This window comes from Dipodomys ordii, unplaced genomic scaffold (genome assembly GCF_000151885.1).
Source record: "Dipodomys ordii isolate 6190 unplaced genomic scaffold, Dord_2.0 Scaffold17, whole genome shotgun sequence".
In the NCBI taxonomy this organism is placed as follows: Eukaryota; Metazoa; Chordata; class Mammalia; order Rodentia; family Heteromyidae; genus Dipodomys; species Dipodomys ordii.
In genome coordinates this window covers 16,567,106-16,584,292 of record NW_012267233.1, presented here as the reverse complement: position 1 = coordinate 16,584,292, position 17,187 = coordinate 16,567,106, and positions in this window count along the sequence as shown.

Below are 17,187 nucleotides of genomic sequence, written 5' to 3'. Positions count from 1 at the left end.
GGATGAATTTCTAGCAAATATTGACATGCCGAAACTAAACCAAGGTGATTTAAACCAACTTAAGAAGCCCATATCAAGCACTGAAATAGAAACAGCAAAAAGAGATCTCCCATCTAAGAAAAGCCCAGGACCCAATGGATTTACAGCTGAATTCTACAAGGCCTTCAAAGCAGAACTCAAACCAATACTCCTGCAACTCTTCAATGAAATTGAAAGAGAAAGCTCACTACCGAACTCTTTCTATGAAGCCATCATAACCCTCATCCCAAAACTAGGCAGGGACTCATCAAAGAAAGAGAACTTTAGACCCATTTCTTTGATGAACATTGATGCAAAACTTCTCAACAAAATTTTGGCCAATCAACTTCAAAAATTCATCCAAAAAATCGTACACCACAATCAAACATGATTCAGGAATGCAAAGCTGGTTTAACATACGCAAATCAATTAATATAATTCATCACATCAACAAGAGCAAGGATAAGAACCACGTAATTATCTCAATAGATGCAGAAAAAGCATTTGACAAGATCCAACACCCCTTTATGATGAAGGCTCTGAAAAAATTAGGAATCCATGGAACATTCCTCAATACAATAAAGGCTGTATATGACAAACCTACAGCCAGCATTATGCTTAATGCTGAAAAACTAAAGCCATTTCCTCAAAAATACTTTTTGACAAAGATGTTTATCAGGAAGAAATGGACTTTGTAAATGAAGGAAAGACTCTAGATTTAACTTTTTAAATAGCTATAAAATGTTTTTATAAAACCATTCTGCATTAAGTCTAATAGTGTATTGGGCTATGTTTATTATAATAATTTGTGACTTACTTTTAATCATAATTCTTCACCTTAAAAATTCAAAATATCCCATTTTTCAAGAAAAACACAATTTTCTTCAAATCTGAGAGCAGGGGCTCATCAATTTTAATAACTAATATCAGTAACAACATTCAGTTTAGCTACACTTTCTAATTTTGCACTTCTTTTTCCAGATGGCTGTAGAATATTTATATCACAAAAGTTTTTTCTCTTAATAATAGTATGACTTGTTATTACTTTGTTATAATTTTCTATGAGAAATGTATCATGTAAATGGAAGGCATTTCAAAGTGAATGCAAACTTCAAACCACTTTGGAGGAAAAAAAGGTTTAATGCAATGAATTTCTTAAGGACAGTCTCAGTGAGCTCTTGTGTATAAATATGATTTCATGTCACCTAAGTAATAAAATTCACTTTGGCTTTTGTGCTTTAGTACATCATTGGAGGATTGGAAAACTTCCCAGACTAGCTAGGCTGGATATGAATTCTCACCTCCCCCAAACTTCTGTGTTTAACAAGTGCCTTTCCCAATTATAGCTGTGGTTCTGACAGTAACTAACCATTGCCCTGAGTGACAGGCAGTGAAAGCCAAGAGCCTTGAAGCTAAAAGGGAGAAGCAAATGTGATCACCAATTACACATACCGCTAAAAAGGATTCTCATAGATTTATTACAATATATTCTCTATCAGCACTCAGTGTGTGTGATTTGCACAGATGCATTACCATGACATAGTAAATATATTATAGAGACATAGTAGTTATAAGGTGATGGCAAATTTAGTTACTCATTTCTTTTATTGTTATATCAAAATAATTAAAAATTAACAGAATTAGCCTGCATTACTAATAGAGTAGCAAATTTCCCCATAATAAGAGAAAACTAGTCATTTTGAATAAAAGGTAGGCTTCCATTTTATTGAATTATTTCGTTAATAATGTTAATTTATGCAAGTTCTTCTGAACTCTTTTGTCCTTAAGAAAGAGCTTAGCTTCTTAACTTGAGTATTCAAATTGTAAAAAATATTGTTAGTTACAAGTGAAAATTTAGAAAGGTTAAATTACTCCAAACTGAAAAATCTATACAACAGTCTTAAAACAAAACACTCTATTTGATTCTAAATTTATGTCTTAATATTTTAAAAAATGTGAGTTTTCCATCTCATACACACACAATCACCATTAATGAACAACAGATAATTATCTGATCTATGAACTAATTGAGCCATTAATAGTTTTGGGAAGTATAATTGCATTTGTCTGCGTTCTGATGTATGACTATGACCTTTATAATCATTTCTATATCAAATTCTTTTGTATTCATTATTAGTTTTTTAATCACTCAAGTATTGAAAGAAACTATAGAAAACTAATCTAAATTAACCACTTTTCCATTTCCACCCTTTTGTACGTTTATTTCTGAGATAATTATATCCTCTTTGAAGCTTTTTTTTTATCATGGTTTTCCATTCTCTGACCAATGATGTTAAAATCCAACAGGAGCAAGACTCTTCTAAACCAGGTTTTCCCAAAATGTATTTGATAGACCATTAGTTCCAAAATATGGTATTCTATGTTCTGAATTCCAATATTCTTCAGAAAAGCTAGATTAAATCATGTTAAATGAGTTCCTTACTCTATCATTCCTTAGAATGTATTACAAATGCTCCTTGACAATCTAAAAGGGGAATGTTTAATGTGATGTTTCTCCTAGATATCAATCAAGGGAAGTTTTCTAGCCAAACAAATGCTGTGGTGGCAGGGCTGAAGTGGTGTACCTTCCATATGCTAGAGTCAACAGTTAAGGTTCAGTGTGATGGATGACACTCAGGAAGCTGCAAACCTTACAGAGAGAAGTGATTGCTGCCCACCGGCATCTCCTTGGTCTGCTCTGGGCACTGATTACTGAGCTACCTCTACAGAGAAGGATATCAAGCAGAAACGGTCAGATCAGTTGATGTTAGGTGAAATGAACCCCAAGATAAGGACTCAAATTTTTTTCTTTCTTGCTATTGTTTCTAACATAAGATGATTTCTTCGTTGCTTTGTATGTCCCTCCCCCACGGTATAACCCCTGTTTTCACTGTATTTGATGTTGGTATAATTTGTGGAGGGGAAGGGGAAAAACAAGTTGTTTAAATAGGGATACAGGTGGACCCATTGCAATAATGAGATGTACAAGACGTTATGTTGAAAAACGAACTTTACAACTTCGGCGCGTGGGGCGGAAGGTGGGAGGATGGGAAGGGATGGGAAGGGGAAACAAAGGAGGAGGCTACAATGCTTGATAAGAAATGTACTCATTACCTGGCTCATGTAATTGTAACCCCTCTGTAGGGTATTTTCACAATAAAAATAAAAAAGGAATCAACTTGGCTTCCAAGAACGATTGTATACAGTAGAAGATTAACATCTGTGCTTGCACTGTTACTCTACAAAAGAATGTATGAGAAGTCATCAATAACCGATTAAAATAATAAAGTCAAAAGGCAAGAGTAGACCAAGATTTCAGGATGTGTTGGTTCTACAATATGTAAAAGTAAAATACACCTGACCCCAGAAAACTATGCCCAGCAATCTCAGGGTAAATTCTCTGGGTAGACTTAAATTGTATCACTTGAATTTTATTTCTTGGGTCATCCTTCTGAAGTATTTAGGTTACATCTACTCATCACCCTGAATATAAAACTTCAGAAGCTCTTGAGGAAATTTCACAAACTCAAGTGGCATGTTATGAGTGGGTAGAAGCAAGGATTCATGATTGTAATTTGAACTCAGGTAACATTAGCTATCCTCCATGAGAATAAAGGGGGATGGGAAGCCTGGATGGAGATGATCAGTTTCCTATGTGCATTTTGATAGCCCATGCTGATGTACTTCTCATGATGATACAATAATTTAATAAAAAATTTAAATACGTGCTTACCGAATGTTATGCCTTTACTTGAAATACCCAATTGTATCCTTAGAAAACCTCTGCGTAGTGAGCTTGATATACCCATTTTATAGGGGGGAAAGGTTTTTCTAGCCTAGGCTAATAATATGGGTAATGTGATTTTAAGATGGGAGCAATAATCACTCTCAGGTTAGCTTGCACACAGTTCAAGTTGAGGTGGTATTGAAACTGCTTACAACAAATCCCAAATGCTGCCTTTCCAGCTGTGCTCTCACCTGCATGGTAATTAGCTAGCCAAACCCTAGGAACATGCAGACTCTGAGGTTTCCTCAAAGGCTTACAAAAGCATAAGCCATTACTCTTTGTGTAATACTGAAGAGTCTACATTTTTAGTAAGTTTCTGGGTAATTCTTTTTCAAGGTAAAATTGTGAACTTCTACCTGCATAAAAGTTGTGATGAAATTGTCAAATGCTAAACAGCTACTGTAAAGCAGCGAAGTCTATTACTATTTCACATAAAGCATGGTAACTTCTCCTTACAACTGTAGAAGAGAGTGGATCATGTTTTTAATATGAGATCCATCTATAAGGCTTTGCTCCATTCCCAAGTTTATTGCAATTGCTGTATCAGTGTTTAGTAGGGAACCAAAAAACAAAACAAAACAAAGCATAGAAACATCTACTTTGCCACTCACAGACTAGAATGAGATATTTTCAGAGCATATTAAGATGAAGGTCATGGAAATACTTTCCATTGATATCTTTCCAATAGAACTTAATCTTTGAGGAAAATCTCAGTTATTTTTAAACATTAAAATGTATAAAAAGGACCAATCTTCAATTGATTGGTATGGTCATAGGTAGTCATGGTGTTTGAGAGGGTCCCTTTGCCTAGGCCAACAAATATCCACCTGTTCCTCATGATGAACTGCAACAGTAATTCCAGAACCATGTGGTATTTTTTTTTATTTTGGGTGTATAAGTAGGCTGAAGTTAAAGATTTATAAATGGTACAGAATTCTAGGGTGGGCTATTATAAACCATGGCCTTTTGTTTTCCCTCATAAAGTCCAAAGTTAGAGACATCTTCGATGCTCGTGAGAGAAGATGAGTGGTTACATTCAAATTAACAGCTGTTTCCACATCTTGAGATCCAAGCATATTAGGTCATCAGAATCCTAATCCTGGCTGGCTGATGCCCTCACTGTTGTATTTCTTTATGTCCTATTTTCTTGCCAAGATTAAACTGTCTTCAGAAGACAATTTAATATGAGGATAGAGTAAAAGGACTAGCATATTTAAACTTAATCTGGAAATTTGTGGCTTGATTAGTTCCTATATACTTCTTAAAATCCAAATTATATTTATAGCATACTTGATTCCCTCTCACCCCAAATATAATAAAACAGCTGTGTTAAAACCATAAAAATATCATGCTATTCTGGAGCTAGATAAGGAGATGGTTGCACAATTTTGTGAATGTACTTAATGCCACTGAATGTACACTACAAAATGGCTAAATTGGTAAATTTTATGTTATGTGTCTCTTGCCATATTAAAATGGTAAAACTTGAGTTTTTAAAATGTGTGCCATATTCAAATATATGAAAGGCAAATTGGTGAATTGGTCTTGTTGGTATATAGCAGCTACTGAAGAGGCAGAGTCAAGAGAATCATCTTGAGATTAGCTGAAGGCAAGGTGTCAAGACCCTATCTCAAAACAAACAGGAACTAGAGAAAAACAAAAAGCTGGGGGGAAGGTAATAACACAAGTGGTAGAATGCTTATTTAATATACAGAAGCCCTTGGTTCAATTCCAAATACTCCCCTCAGCCTCGCCTATAAAAAGTCAAATTGGAGTCTGCTTCTGATGACTTATGATTACCAGCTTCATAGTGAAAAGGTTGTGTAGCTATTATTTTTATCGATTTATATATATATATTATAAAATAGTACATATGCCATTGACAAGTAATATATCTACATGTACTTATATTTATTAATAAAGTAAATATTCATTAAACCTTTCTTACAGACCACACATTGCACTAGGCGTATTCTAAAGGCAAAGATAAATCAGGTCCTTGCACTTCTATTACTTGCCATCAATCAACACAGCAAGGTAAAAGATGTACCTGACTTTGGGTACTCAAGGAGGTTGAAAATATAAGGTGTGGTGAGACATACACCATATGTTTTTGGTAAGTTCATCATTGAATGTGGGGTGATGAACATGAAACAGGGTTCTGTCATGTGACACAAGTTTACAAAGCTAATGAAAGGCTCTGGAGAGCCTGGGAGAGCCCAGGCAGCTGGGGGGGGGGGGGGGGGGGGGGGGGGGGGGGGGGGGGGGGGGGGGGGGGGGGGGGGGGGGGGGGGGGGGAGAGGCAGCAGTGAAGCTGCTTCCATGGTGTCATGACCTATTTTGAGAAGTACACTCAGTATGCAACATGGCTTTCAGGGTGCTGGGACTTCAATACTATTCTCAACAGAGAACTGATTTGCACAGACCCTGAAGAAAAGGCAAGCATATTGCTTAGACTCAGAGTTAAGCCAGTGCTTAAATACTCTAAATACTCTGTCATTAATAGGACCAGAATCATGACCCTAGGTGAGCCATTATACTTTTCTGAACTCTACAATGTTGACATGTAAGATTAGATGATCCAACATGAATGCTTACCTCTGGTGTGATTTCTCTATTTTCTACATGGCCCAATGATTGGGATAGAGAACTTAGAAAAAAAGTGCTTGATAAAGCTAAATGTGTCTTTAAAATTAATAAAAGAAAATCAGAACTGCTGTATCTGGAAACTTGAGTGCCAAGGGATAAGTGGTATCTAATAATTAATAAAAACTGGTTGTGACGCATTTTGCAAATAAAAAATGCCAGATAATTTATAAATATTTAAATAGTTATTAAATTTAATATGAATATTACATAGATACCATTTTGATTTTCTTTGCCACTTTATTGCCTCTGAGTGCTTCATGGTTATTAATTACATTACTGCTGGGGTTATTGCTGATAATTGCATGGTTTCTTGAGGGGTATATCCCAGGTAAGGAAGAAAAGGAAAATAGGGGTGAATAATTAGTTATATGAATTTATTACTACAAGGCTATATTCTTTTCAGTCTCAATATATTTGAGGTTCAAGTCAATTAATTGCCTGAAATACAGGGTTCTATTTTCTCTTATATTTGGTTTTGACTTTGCTTTTTCTGAGACTTATTGGTTAGATTACAAACTTTTCCAAGTCACACATCATTTTATTTATCTTTGCTTTCCTCTAAAGTTTCTCAATCCAACGCTTACTTAACTGCTTGGAAAAAATACCTGCTAAAGCATGAAGGAAGAAGATCTAACACTGTGAACACTCACATGCCCCAGTGCTTTCTCCCTTTAAGCACAGGAAATCCTCACAACCCTTGCAAGCAGGCCTGATGTTCCCAGTTGAGAGATAAACAAACAGATTAAGACAGGTGAACTAGAGCACTAAGTTTTACCTCTCTAGCTGATAAGGAACCTAATACTCATGACAAAGTGCCTGCTCTTTCTTCTTTCTTCTTAGCACCTCCCTATATCTATTTTTAAAGTTCTTTGAAATAGATACCCAGAAGAAATGATTGAAACAGTCACTTTTAATTGGGAATGTAAATAGACATTGGAACATTGACTAAGGAAAAGGAGAAAAGAGGAAGAAGTAACAAGGAAAAATAAACAGATTCCCGCTCCTGCCACACACACACCACACCACACACACACACACACACACACCACACACACACACACACACACACACACACACACACACACACACACACACACTGCCATGCAAGCAAGAAGATGTTTTTAAAAAGTAAGGCTATGAAGGTTTCTTTGTAGAAAGGAAGACAGGGCAGAACTCACATGCCACTTCAAGGTAGTGACTCATGGGGCTGGGAGGGAGGATCAGGAATAGAATTTACCTAATACCCCCTGGGCTTAGTTGTGGAGGTGTGGTGGAGTCTATAAGCAAAATCACAAAGCAAGCACATGAGAAAGTAATTGGCTTTGCTGATAAGAGGCCGGGAAGAGAGCTGACTGCAGGTGGGCCCAGTGATAAGCGAATGTATGATACTGGGAAGACTTGATTGGAATAGTTTAATAAAAGCATGTGACTGTTGCCAATTAGAAACTAAAAGTAAAATATGATTCTGCTGCTAATTTTGCATCCAAGTGGAATTATACTGTGATTAGGCTAATAGAATAGCATTGGAAATCTGCACTGGAGACTCCCTATCTAGCAAGCAGCTGAACAGAAGCAGTAAAGCATCACTATCTCCGCTTTACCTGGTCCCTGAGATGCTCATGCAGAAACAAGCTAGTGCAGAGATGAGTCAAGGCCCAGAATGGAGGCTTTCCAAAGGACTCTGGGAAATGATGCAAACTTCAAGACCCCAGTCCAAAAGGCTACCTAGTCTGATGGGAATTATATAACTCTAGATATGCAATACTCACCAGAGACTTTTAAGGAAGTTGACAATTCTTTTGCAACTGCTGAGGGTCTTGACCTGAAGGGATTCTAAGCTTAAGAGATAAAGTCCCAGAGGAACAGCTTAGAAATAAGTCCCCTCTGTGACAGGAAGCCCAATTGTTTTCTTGCAGGCAGGTCGTACCAAGATTTCTCTCACGCTGGTCACCCCTCACTCCAATCACAATGCAAAAGAAAAGGAAGGGTGCTCAATCAAGGTAGATATAAGTAGCACTGGACAGCTTCTATGAATGGTCCAACCTGTTTTCTTTTTTCTCTGACTCCTGCCACCCCTCTGTTCTGCACTGTCCACATAGACCTGGATTAAAGGCTGATTTACATCTGTTGTGTGTCCTAATTTCCCAAGAGTGTATGAATGAATTTGCAACAAAGGCACTTTCCTTTTATTTCCATGAAATGTGATGTGGGGTGTCATTCAATACCTAGTGACATGTGGGTTGGCAATAATAAGGTCTTGCCTTTTGAAATAATCTGTGCACAATCCATGTTTAACTGTTCTTCCTATTCAAATTAATTCAGATATTGGAATAATATTGCACAGCCTCCTACTCTATAAAGTACCATACAAACAGTAGTCAGCAAGGTGAAAGGGACCACTGTCTTTATAGAAAAAGAAAGGAGAAAAAAAAACTCTTTAGTGAGTATTTTCTATAAAAATCACAGCTACGGAGACCTGTCTTGCTAAGGCTGGTGTTATCATAGCTTCTTCCTTGCAAACTCCACCTTAATTTTTACTATATTTGAATGCTTGTAAGCAGGGAAATTCTGGGTTCCTGAGTTGCAAAGATTCTTGCTTGATTTTGAAACATGGATGTGAAGACATCTCACCTGTTGAACAAAATCAATTTTTGTCTACTTTCACATCTTGAGAAAACTAATTGTTTGGATTATTTATTCATAAGAGGATCAATTTGATCATTGGCTCAAATTTCTTTCGCTTAAGTTCATTTACTAGTAACAGAGATGCCCAACGGAGCATCACATTCAAGCCTTTGGAGCACTTTGACACCAATTAAATCTTGGAAGTATAGCAGTTTGATGTTGGCATTTCATGGTTGGTTTTGCAATATAATTGTGAAGAAACTGATTTGGTTAAAGAGGTCTAGTTTATTATGCAAATAAACGAATATTATTGAATGAATGAACAAATGAATGACAACGCTTATGTATACTAATTGATCAAATACTGGACATTTGAGTGAAGATTCCTATGCCTAATTCTTCCTCTATTATTCCAGTTATCATGGGTGGGGTGATATATGAGCATCCTCTAAGACATTTGCATATATATAGAATAAGGCCCCTCAAAGATGTTCATATTCCATTCTCTGGAATCTATGAATATGTTATCTTACCTGGTAATAGGGTCTTTGAAATGTCATTAAGGATTTTGATAGATTATCCCAGATTATCTGGATAGGCCCAATCAATCACAAGGGACTTTATAAATGAAAGTTAGGTAAGTAGGAGTCAAAAATCTAAAATGCTGCACTGCTGGTATTGAAGATAGAAGATGGAGCCACAAGCCAAGACATGAGAGGATAGCCTTTAGAAAGTTGAACAAGAAAAGCAACCAGTTCTTCTCTGGATCCTCCTGAAGAAACACAGTCCTGATACCTTGATACAATGAAAACCATTTTAGGCTTTGAAGACTTTTAACCTCCACACCTATAGGGTAATATATGTGTGTTGTTTTGAAGTCACTTAGCTTGTGATAAACATTTTATGTTATAAAAGCAAAAGAAATCTAATATATTGAGCTAGGGGCATGGGTTAAGTGGTAGGGCACCTGTCTGGCAAGCTCAAGACCCTGGGTTCCTTCCTCAGAATGAAAAAGAAAGAAAGAAAGAAAGAAAGAAAGAAAGAAAGAAAGAAGAGAGAGAGAAAGAGAGAGAGAAAGAGAGAAAGAAAGAGAGAAAGAAAAAAAGAAAGAAAGAAAGGAGGAAGGAAGGAAGGAAGGAAGGGAGGGAGGGAGGAAGGAAGGAATGAAGGAAGGAATGAAAGAAGGGGAGAAGGAAGGAAGGAAAGAAAGAAGGAAAGAAGGGGAGAGAGAAAGAGGGAGAGAGAAAAGGGGAGAGAAAGAGAAAAGGGAAGGAAGGAAAGAAGGAAAACTCAATTGACTATGATCATCTCTATGTTCGGGTCAGATAAAATTGTCTAAGTTCAGCAAAATAAAACACTAGAAAGCAGGTACTTAAAAGGTGGGGTCAAGGGGAAAGTGGTGGGCAAATGAAGAGCAGAAGATGGGGAGAATGTAGTGAAGAATCCATTGTATATCTTACAAATTTAAGAAGAATGAGGGAAGGGATGGATAGGCAGAAGATGGGTGAGAATATTGAAAAAGGGTGACAGTGATCAAGATATATTGTATTCATAAACTGCTTTGTTAAATGCCAACTCCTTTGTACAACTACTTAAAGATAATAAAAATCAAAAAGAAAAGAATTATAGAATTAATATGGAAACTAACATTTGTAGTAGTATCTATTTTGTGGTACATAATATGCCCTTTACTTGCATTAACCTATGTGACTCTAAATGTCTTACTCATTTTGCATTTGAAGAAAATGAAGCATATCATGTGCCTATAGGAGTTGCTATGTGCACATTATCACACAACCTAACAGCAGATCTGGATATCTGGCTCTAGTAATGACTTCCTTCATCTGTCCTGTACTATCCTGTAACATAGGACATAAGGCCCATTGTTGTGGTATTCTTTATTAAATGTGGTCAGCAATCGCAGCCCATTGCTTGACATGTGAATTGCTTGCTATTATAAGGTTCCTTCCTCCCTTCTATCACAGGTTGCTTCTCTGAAACTTGCCCACTGCTGAAAATCATTCCTGTTGCAATCATTATATCATAGATGGAAATAACATCCACAGCCCACTTCAGTGTCAGAAAAATAGTGGATGGAATAAGGGTCCTATCTTGAACAAATGGAATGTTTGCTCTGACCTATCACACCAATTAACAAGTAAAACCCCAACCAGCTGAGTAGAGGGCTGGATACGTAGAAACAGAAGCAAGTATAGTGCAACAAATTTGGTTGTGGTTAAAAATTTGTGTTATAAGTATCAGGCTCAAAACAATGCAGTAAGCTAGGGAGATGCAAAAGTGTTTTCAATTGAACCTTCACTTGATTATAAGATTCTTCATTATAGGGATTATGTTTAAATTTACTTTTAATCGCTAGACTCTAGGAAAGCTCATTAAACTTAGCATAAGTTCTTTAACATTTCGTTTTTGACCTTATCATCCAGAAAAATATCCTATGTTATGTTTCATTGCTCAAGAGCCTATTGAAAGCTCTGGAATTTCTTCCTATTTGTATTAAAAACATGAATCTATGACTCATCCAACATTTTGGAGTTTGATTAACTTAATTCTGCAACTACTTTTTTGCTAACAAAATATGTGTTAGGGTGTCTTATCGGAATCTTACAGAACATAGAAGATTTTCCAACTTGTTTTTAAAGGAGCAATAAAAAATTTAGGAAATATTATGAGCTACAGTAGTTATATATACTGACTTAAGATTCAGAAAACCCAATACCCACAGGATTTTGGACCAGAAATGACTAAAACAATAGCCCCTTATGTTATTCACCATAGACAAGATATGGAATCAGCCCAGATGCCCCTCAATGGATGGATGGATAAAGAAAATGTGATTAGATATAGATATATATGTATGTTTGTGTGCATGCAATGGAATTTTACTCATCAGTTAGAATGTTATTATATCATTAATAAAGAAATGAAAACACTAGAAAAAATTATATTAAGTAAGCCAAACCCAGAAAAAAAAAGGTTTCATGGTCTCTCTCATTTGTGGCAGATAGAATGTATCTATAAATCTATAAGTAAACACAATGGGAGATATGCAAGTGGTTGCAATTAGCTAAAATGTAATAGACTCTATGGAAAGCTCAAGCAGTATAATTTTTTAGGAAAAATGGGCCAAAACTCAACAAAATCAACCCAGGAAGTGGGTAGAAAGGGAGAGAGATAGATGAATGAAGGTAAGAAGAATGCAGTTAAGAATCAAGAAAAGTAAGAGGAGGTGTGGGTTGAAGGGGTGTGAGAATGTTCAAAGGGGTGACGCTGATCAAGATGTATTCATAAACTTCTTTGTTATATGGTGCCTCCTTTGTACAACTACTTTAAAATAATTTTAGAAAATAAAAGAAAAAAAGGTGACAATTGGGTGCTGATGGTTCATGCCTGTAATCCTAGCAACTCAGGAGTCTGCGATCTGAGGATTTGGTTCAATGCCAGCCCAGACAGGAAAGTCCAGTGAGACTTACCTCCAATTAATCATCTCCAATTGGAAGTAGCACTGTGGCTAAAAGTGGTAGAGCCCTAGCCTTGAATGAAAAAACTCAGGGACAGCGCTTAGTCCCTGAGTTCAAAACCCATGAGTAAAATTTTTAAAAAAAGTTCCCCAGCCGGGCCCTGGTGGCTCACGCCTGTAATCCTAGCTACTCAGGAGGCTGAGATCTGAGGATCGCGGTTCAAAGCCAGCCCGGGCAGGAGAGACTGTGAGACTCCTATCTCCAATAAACCACCAGAAAACCGGAAGTGGTAGAGCGCTCGCATTGAGCTGAAGAGCTGAGGGACAGCGCCCAGGCCCAGAGTTCAAGCCCCACGACCGACAAAAAAAAAAAAAAAAAGTTCCCCAAAATATAAACAATGTAAACTCTTTCTTACAGATATAAATAAATAAAAATTACCTGTAGAAAATTAATAGATATTTCTTTTTTTTTTCCAGGGCTGAGGACCGAACCCAAGGCCTTGCGCACGCCGGGCGGGCGCCCTTCCTCTGGGCTAAACCCCCAGCCCCTTAATAGATATTTCTAATATAAACTACTCTTAAATAAATAAAATATATATAGCACTTGGACTCTGAAACCTAAAACGTATTAAATAATGAGTAGGCAAACCATAGTAGATCCAGCTCTTAGCTGAATTTTATGTCAACAGTGGCAAATTTTCTAATACTAAATGTCTATTAATTATCCCTAGTTTAAAAGTCATCACCAACAACAAAAAACACCTTATGACCAGAAAATAAAGAAAAAAACTATAGATAAGACATACATAGATTTTATGTCTAATCTCTGAAAAGTCTTCCTTGTGGCTGCACGTTGCTCTCAAAAAATTATTCCCATGGAGCAAGATGCAGGTGTGTGAAGCAGTGGGATGGGTAGATGAGACTCTCAAGGTACAGAGTTTGTGTCTCAGAAAGAATCCGTCAGTCATACATAGTGGAGAGTAATGGGGACCAGATTCAAGAGGTGTATTGCAGGCTCTGGGGCAAGAATGATACAGGCAGTTCCTGCGTTTTCTGGTTACTCTCCACTCAGATTTTCTCTCTAGATTTGGGCTTTAGGCTTTTTCCTCTTTTGTTTTCCTTTACTAATCTACTCTTATTTGCTTCTCACCCTTCTCTTTTCTCCTTTATTTTCATATATAACTTCACTGTCTTCATTTTCTTCTTGCTTTTTCCTATTTATCTTTGGCTAGGACAATGAACTGAAGTAGATTTCTATTTGTTTATGTTTATGGACAAAGTTTCAAGTTCTGTAATATTCACCTTATGATTGAACAAATTAGACAACTGTTTTGTCTGTTCTCTTTCTGAAATTAGTTCATTTAAAATTAGCTCATCTTAAGTAAATCTTGGATGCTATCCTTGAGCTGATTCTTGATAAATCTACTAGAACATAACCTGAGCGGCTCCCAGATAGGTGGGGTGTGGGGAGGGACCAAAACATGGCAGAGAACATTCCTTTATAACAAGAGGCAGTCATTCTGTGCTAAAATGCACAAAGCACAGTTGTAAATTTTTGTTTGGGAACTCTGCTTCAATTTCTCATGGTTCTGATGGAATATAAAGATGAGAGGTATTTTACTGGTTTGTTTTTCCCTTTAAAATAACTTCCAGTGTTTAAAAGTCATGTGAAAATATGATATACATTTTCAACTCCATTTAGATTTTGGTTACTGACAAAAATAAGAAATTCACTGCTGCCTGAAAAATGTCTCGTTGTGATTCAGGTAATATGTAGGGTAAATCAGTATGAATTTCAAACTCTTGAAAGCATTAAAGACAAAGACCTCTCTATTCTAATGGGAATGTACAAAGTATGAATAAATCATAATGTTCTCAATCTTAAGGTATTACTAGAGGTCAAGTGGACTTTGAGTTATATGGCAATTTCTTATCCAGGTATTTTAATAGAATTTCATATCTCTTAAGAAAGATAAAAAAAATTTTGCATCATGTATTTCAGATGAGGGATACTCATTTGAATTAATATCAAGATGCATCCCACGCAGAATTTTTAAAAATCATCAATCTGCCATCTTATCCACATTATTTTGTACCTTCAGGCTCTTGATGTAGTTTTTATGAACAGGATTCAAATAAATTGGCTCTTTTTCCTTGGTGGCTTCTTTAATTACTTTGTTATTATCCAAGGAACTGGGTTAATTTAAATGAACACTGTGTTCCTGCTACTACTATCCGGAGAAAACACAGACTCAGAACATGCTGTTTTGTAGTTAAAGTGTATGTCTCTGCATGGGGATGCCAGAATCAGTGGTTCGAATGTCTCTTTCTATTTTCTATAAAGAGAAAAACCCATTCTTTTCTGTGAAATTACTGACTGCCCCCACTTGCTGTTCATCTCACCAGATACAAAGAACAAATAGTAAATACGTAAATGAATGGTCTGCTTTAAGTAAATCTGAGAGTATTTCATTCAAGCTAGGCATTTTGATTCGTGTATACAGTTTTTTTCCCCTAAACTTCTTCACATCTATAAACAAATTAGGGGCCAAAGATGATGCAGAAGCCAGTCCTCTACCTCAACCCCTCTACTCCACCCCACATCTTTGACACTACATTAAAATCTTATTAAAACTCATCAAATCTTATTTATAACTGAGATGTTTGCTAAAGTGTGGAATTCCCTTCCCCTTGGTAGTTCTCAGCCAAAGTACATTGTAAATTTCAAAGGAACCTAAAACCTTATACATGTATATGAACATCTCTCTCTCTCTCTCTCTCTATATATATATATATGTATATATGTGTGTGTGTGTGTGTGCAAACATTAGGATGCTATAAAATATTTTACAGATATTATGAAACTAAAAAAATTGTATTTCATTTCCTGAAATTATTTATTTCATTTATTATTTATTTCCTGAAAACATTTTCATCTCCCACTCTTGTGTGGTTAACCAAAGCCATGTGTGAGATAAACAAGTTTCATCTTTGGAAATACACACTTGGAGACCATTGGCTGAAGCCCTCCACAAATCTTGGTGGAAGCAAAAGAGGAAACAGAGAAAGCAAATGGTGCTTTGGGGTAAGGGCTCACGTGTGACAAACTGCAGTCTCGTGTGTCATTTCATTTTAACCTTCATTTCAGAACTAAGATTTCTGTAAGGAAATATTCAAAGAAGAATATTGACATAGGACCTCTTTGCAGAGGTGATACAAAACCTGTGGCGCCTTTAAAATGATAGTATAAGGTGTGTGTGCTGAAGGAGGAGGAGAGGCTGTCACTATTTGCTAAGGATTGTTGTGTATTGCAAGGCAAACTACAATTACAGTTAAGGGCTTATCTCTTTGAATGGCATACAAACATATTTAAATTTCTGTTTTCCTCAATTGCTGTGCGAACATACTACAGTAAGCCTCAGTTTCCTTATTCCTACCAGGTGGATAAATCATCTACCTCTTTGGGTGGTATTGGACAGAATGAATGTGAAAAGCCTCCAGGCACACAAGAGCTCAACATCATCATCCTTATTAAATCAGGCTTAGAAATTCCCTTGATCCCCTGAAACAGACTGTCTGCTATGGTCCCATCAATTCCCCTAGATGCTATTTCTCAAAATGTCATTTTGGACTCTGCACGAGACTCACTTCCACTGCTTGTTAACAGTGCAAAAATCCCGGGCCCCACCCCAGACACCAAAGGCTCCAAGGGTAGTGAGTCTTTACTTTTAACAAGTTTCAAGTTTGAAAGCCACTAACCTAAATGAGGTCACTTCTCAACCCATCCTCCAAAGCATCTGACCCTGACACAAAGCCACTTGATTCAGATAGCTCCAGTCATTACAGATACCTGCTGAGCCCCCTTTTATAAAGTACTTATTCAGATACAGAGTTAATGAGGAAATAGTGTTAATGGAACAAACTCTCCTAAAGTACTCTGCCTGGATCCCACTGTGCATTCCTCTCCCACTGGTCTTTTGCTGGGTCATTTTATGTACTCTGTGCATCTCTTCCCTTTTCTTTGCCTGGTAAATCCTGCTAATCCTTCAAATCTAGCTCAGCATTTGCTTCCTCAGGAAAAAGTGCCTAGCCACATTCCTTTCTCCCATTTTTATATTCCTATACCAAACAGAATCTGTGAAATCTTCTGGCTCGTAATTATTTCTGTACTTTCCTTGTGTACTAAACCTTATATTGTTACTCCTTCAAGTCTTATTCTAACTCTCTTGTCTCTCTGTCTCTATTGTGGGAGTATAAATCTCTTAAAGGCAAATGCTGGACAGTAGAATTCTTAGACTTCTCAGTTATCCTTAAATTTTCAGCCCAGATCTTTTGAAGTTTGTTTCCTGGAAATGTCTGTTGGGCAGGTGAACGTGGACCACACTTTATTATTATTATTTTTTGCAAGGATAAGAAATAGAGGTAAATCATCCCAGAAGCCACATTTTAAAATATAGAATATTGGAGTCTTTATTATACAGTTAACAGGCTGCAGGCCACCACTTGTTACAAAGGCCTGCAGCAGGCAAATACACAAAACACAGCTAGGAAACATGATAAAGAGGAAAGAAATAAAAACAATACCAACAAGCCAATTCAGCTCCAATGGACAGCTGGATTGGGATGCCAT